The 5,520-nt window shown below is 46.7% G+C and overlaps 1 long non-coding RNA gene across 1 annotated transcript; it reads left to right on the forward strand.

Moving 5' to 3' along the window:
- The first annotated feature begins 4,470 nt into the window (after positions 1–4,470).
- Positions 4,471–5,288, forward strand: LOC121876435. The gene is made up of 4 exons (XR_006090766.1): positions 4,471–4,631; positions 4,894–4,977; positions 5,037–5,064; positions 5,201–5,288. It is a non-coding gene; the product is annotated as an uncharacterized LOC121876435 (long non-coding RNA).
- The last annotated feature ends 232 nt before the right edge of the window (positions 5,289–5,520 follow it).

The following is a 5,520-nucleotide window of genomic DNA, read 5'->3' on the forward strand; positions in this document are numbered from 1 at the left end:
GGGGCTGTCCATATAGCCCTGAGTACAGTCCCTTCACTGGTGTGTTAACAGGGGCTCATTATATACTAGGTACAGTCCCTTCACTGGTGTGTTTACAGGGGCTCATTATATAGCCTAGAGTCCCTTACCGGTGTGTTAACAGGGCTCGTCATATAGCCTAGGTGTCCCTTCACTGGTGTTAACAGGGCTCGTCATATAGCCTAGGTACAGTCCCCTTCACTAGTGTGTTTACAGGGGCTGGTCATATAGCCTAGGTACAGTCCCTCTCACTGGTGTGTTAACAGGGGCTCGCCATATAGCCTAGGTACAGTCCCTTCACTGGTGTGTTTACAGGGCTCATATAGCCTAGGTACAGTCCCTTCACTGGTGTGTTAACAGGGGCTCATTATAGCCTAGGTACAGTCCCCTTCACTGGTGTGTTTACAGGGCTCATTATATAGCCCAGGTACAGTCCCTTCACTGGTGTGTTAACAGGGCTCGTCATATAGCCTAGGTACAGTCCCCTTCACTGGTGTGTTAACAGGGGCTCATAGCCTAGGTACAGTCCCCTTCACTAGTGTGTTTACAGGGGCTGGTCATATATAGCCTAGGTACAGTCCCCTCACTGGTGTGTTAACAGGGCCTGTCATATAGCCTAGGTACAGTCCCCTTCACTAGTGTGTTTACAGCTCGTCATATAGCCTACTGTTGTCGCCGTGACATACACAAGTCAGCCCATCAGTGCTGTGAGGAAGAAGGTCAACATAAAGGACTTATTTTGGTCTATAAGTTGATTTATTTCTGATAATTTGTAATGGTAAAAGTTTTTATTTGTGGATAATTTTTATTTATCAGATCTGTAGTGGCAGGAAGACTAATCCTGAAGCTTTGATGTATTAGTAGCTATTTAATGTAAAGAGACACCAAAATTAAAACCTAACCTAACCTGTGAAGATAGATTTTTATGGCAGAAAGACCAGACTGTATACAATAAAAAGATACAAATATTCATATAAAGTTTATGTTTATTATTTTAATTTTAACCTGTGATATCTCGCTTGTTTCTGACACCTGCTGTTTACACACTTAACCCTTAGGCTGTTCCCAGGCTGTGGTGATATTAATGGGCGACATGTTTGGTGAGAAGTCCATCCCGAGAAACATCACTGGAGTGGTTGTCATGCAGTAGGAAGTCTCAGTTACCCTCTTGATGTCATATGGGAAGGATGGTTAAAATATTTTCTAAAAGATGAGTGTGGCAATGAGTGGTGAGGCTGCCCCACCCATTGAACCATAAAAGTGGTAAATATGGTTAATTTTTATCTTGTTGACGTAAATGATAGTTGTTATTATGTGCAGGAGTCTGAATATTGTAGGAGTGAATTAAATGGTAACATAAAGAGTGAAAGATGGAGTAATGTGTCCCAGTGTGTGTGTGTGTGTGTGTGCGGTTTTTTTCACGATCCCCGCCATAATCACCTCTGCTGGGTCACCAATCAAAGGTTATATCAATTTACTTGACCAAATGTTTCCTTTTTGACTGCTCTACAACCTCAAATTTTTCAGAAGTTTCCTGAGAGCTGATCTAGTTCAATTATATAGATGTTCCCAGACAAGTATAAAAAGCTGTCTTGGGGTTAACTGCAGCTGAAGAACATGTAGACGAGCCACTGCCGGCCCTATAAAAATCCTTCATTCAGGATATTTACACACTGAACTATGTGAAGTGGGCAGTGAAGTCCTGCAGGAGAGACTACAGTACTCTAATTAGTGCCACATTGAGTGAAAATATCAACAGAGTAGAACACCAACAGAAGAGTATCAGTGCAGCCACGAATTACATGGGAATAAAGAAAAATATTGAGTGATATTCATTAGTGGTGACCATCAACCATAAAAGGATCTGTAATGTATTGAGGGAACACCAAGATCCTTCTTTACAGGAAGGTCCTCTTGTCATCAATAAAGGCAGCAGCCACTTGTGACTCAGCACCAGCACTGATCATGTCCCCAGGTAACACAACTCATCAACACCGGCCCAGCCTTGATATGGACACATAGTTACCTGCACATACAGAGAACACTTAACACTGTACCAACCTTCCACACTCACTGCACTTATAGAATTGCTGTCAACAAATGACATGCCTGACGTTGTCACACTCCTCCATACAAATGTTTGCCGATGACTCCAAGTTATTTAGGGAAATGAAGAACCCAGCGGACTGTGAAGAGCTGCAGAAGGACCTCTGTGGGCTCCAAGAATGGTCAAGAAATGGCTGCTGAGATTCAATGTCACAAAGTGTAAGAGGATGCACCTGGGGCGTACTAACGGTAAGGAGGCGTATCATATGTCCCAACGGGATGAAGAAAATGTACTAGTTGAGACTGAGTGTGAGAAGGACCTAGGTGTGTATGTTGACAATGAGCTGAAGTTCTCGGCCATTGTGAGAAGAAGGTAAATCAGGCAAATAAATTATTGGGTCTTATAAGAAGGTCGTTGAGATATCTAGACGGTCCGTCCTCGTAACGATCTTCAGAAGTGAAGTGCTTCCCATCTGAAGTACTGTCACCCCGTCTGGTCCCTGAGGTATGCTAGGGACTGTCAGTTGGTTGAAAATGTTCAAAGGAGGGCCACCAGACTGGTGCCTGAACCACGCACCTCAACTACCATGAGAGATTGGAGCGCCTGAACTTGCCTAGCTTATACTACAGACGGGCAAGGGTGGACCTAGTTGAGGTGTATAAGCATCTCAAGGGGCACTACTCAGTCGAAGTGTCCTGACCTGGAGCTGGCGGACGCCGCCCACAAGGGGTCACAGCTCAAGGTTGAGAAGCCGCAAGTCCAGAAAACTGTGAGGGCAAACTCGGAGTGAGAATTGTGAACTGTTGGAACAACCTGCCAGAGAGTGTTAGGACGGCACCGAGTGAGCTGTTTCAAGACAAGACTTGACCAACACTGGAGCAGGTTCAGGTAATCAAAGACAAAGTCGTGTCGCGGGTTTTGTCCGAAAATTAAATATAACTCGTGAAACATCATGAGAGCCCTAACACAAGACAGAGCGACTAAAGGTTTAGCCCTTCGGCATATTGTTCACGACACGACTTTTGTCTTTCATTGTACATTCAGGAGCCGATGCATGCCCAGTACTTGCTAACAGTGAGTAACAGAGACGACCAATCGCCCAAGCGGCTAACGAGCCGATCAGTGGTGAAGAGGATGAAAGTAAAGTAAATTATAATATACACACTGACTTACTATGAAGCATTATAATAGTATACAGCATGCACTGACCTAGTATGAGGCATTGTAATATATAGGTGTATACACTGACTTACTATGAAGCATTATAAAAAATTATTTACAAAACCTGACAATAATGACCTAATTAATAATACAATGATTAGTATTTGATCATTATCGACTTTTTATAAATAATAATAATCTTAATAATTATGTAGTGAAAGAATAAAAATTTAATACTGTACCATTAACTATAACGCTGTATTAAGTTTATATGAATTAATTATTATACTTTTATATAGTGTTATATATTTAGTAAAGAAATTATTAATAAATGGTCTTTAAATAGTCAAAGGGAAGAAATATTTACTATTTTAATATATTTTAGTCTCTTAGTGCTTAAATTGTCCGAATCTCCGGTTAGTGACGTGAGTTTAGTTTACCATTACCATATTACCACAGCTGGGAACTTAAAGATTAAATATCATAATACAAAAAAACGTTTTAAATATTATATAAGCTTTATTAGAAAAATTATATTCACTTAATTAATAATAGAACAAATATTTAACTAATAAATGATAGAGAGAGAATCGGACAGAGTGAACAATAACAAACCACCATCTTGGTCACTGTTGTTGTGTTTGTGTCGTAAATTAGTGAAGTGGAGTGTCTTAGACGCTAACAATTGTGACTTATGAGGAGATAAAAGACACCAGTGTACGCTACCAGGTGAATCATTGACCACACAGCCTGGCCACAGGTCACCACACAGCAGCTTCTGGCCTCAGGTCACCACACAGCAGCTTCTGGCCTCAGGTCACCACACAGCAGCTTCTGGCCTCAGGTCACCACACAGCAGCTTCTGGCCTCAGGTCACCACACAGCAGCTTCTGGCCTCAGGTCACCACACAGCAGCTTCTGGCCTCAGGTCACCACACAGCAGCTTCTGGCCTCAGGTCACCACACACAGCAACTTCTGGCCTCAGGTCACCACACAGCAGCTTCTGGCCACAGGCCACACACAGCAGCTTCTGGCCTCAGGTCACCACACAGCAGCTTCTGGCCTCAGGTCACCACACAGCAGCTTCTGGCCTCAGGTCACCCACACAGCAGCTTCTGGCCTCAGGTCACCACAGCAGCTTCTGGCCTCCAGGTCACCCCACAGCAGCTTCTGGCCTCCAGGTCACCACACAGCAGCTTCTGTACAGGTCACCACACAGCAGCTTCTGGCCTCCAAGGTCACACACAGCAGCTTCTGGCCTCAGGTCACCACACAGCAGCTTCTGGCCTCAGGTCACCACACAGCAGCTTCTGGCCTCAGGTCACCACACAGCAGCTTCTGGCCCCAGGTCACCACACAGCAGCTTCTGGCCCCAGGTCACCACACAGCAGCTTCTGGCCTCAGGTCACCACACAGCAGCTTGGCCTCAGGTTCACCACAGCAGCTTCTGGCCTCAGGTCACCACACGGCAGCTTGGCTCAGGTCACACACACAGCAGCTTCTGGCCTCAGGTCACCACACAGCAGCTTGGCCTCAGGTCACCCACACACAGCAGCTTCTGGCCCAGGTCACCACACAGCCGGCCACAGGTCACCACACAGCAGCTTTGGCCTCAGGTCACCACACAGCAGCTTGGCCTCAGGTCACCACAGCAGCTTGGCCTCAGGTCACCACACAGCAGCTTCTGGCCTCAGGTCACCACACAGCAGCTTCTGGCCCCAGGTCACCACACAGCAGCTTCTGGCCTCAGGTCACCCACACAACAGCTTCTGGCCTCAGGTCACCACACACAGCAGCTTCTGGCCACAGGTCACCACACAGCAGCTTCTGGCCTCAGGTCACCACACAGCAGCTTGGCCTCAGGTCACCACACAGCAGCTTTGGCCTCAGGTCACCACACAGCAGCTTGGCCCTCAGGTCACCACACGGCAGCTTCTGGTCTCAGGTCACCACACGGCAGCTTCTGGCCTCAGGTCACCACACAGCAGCTTCTGGCCTCAGGTCAACCACACAGCAGCTTCTGGCCTCAGGTCACCACACAGCAGCTTCTGGCCTCAGGTCACCACACACAGCAGCTTCTGGCCTCAGGTCCTGCCACACACAGCTTCTGGCCTCAGGTCACCACACAGCACAACTGGCCTCAGGTCACCACACAGCAGCTTCTGGCCTCAGGTCACCACTGGCAGCTTCTGGCCACAGGTCACCACACAGCAACTTCGGCCTCAGGTCACCCACACAGCAGCTTCTGGCCTCAGATCACCACACAGCAGCTTCTGGCCTCAGGTCACCACAC

The sequence above is a fragment of the Homarus americanus genome, unplaced genomic scaffold (assembly GCF_018991925.1).
Source record: "Homarus americanus isolate GMGI-L3 unplaced genomic scaffold, GMGI_Hamer_2.0 scaffold15320, whole genome shotgun sequence".
Classification (NCBI taxonomy): Eukaryota; Metazoa; Arthropoda; class Malacostraca; order Decapoda; family Nephropidae; genus Homarus; species Homarus americanus.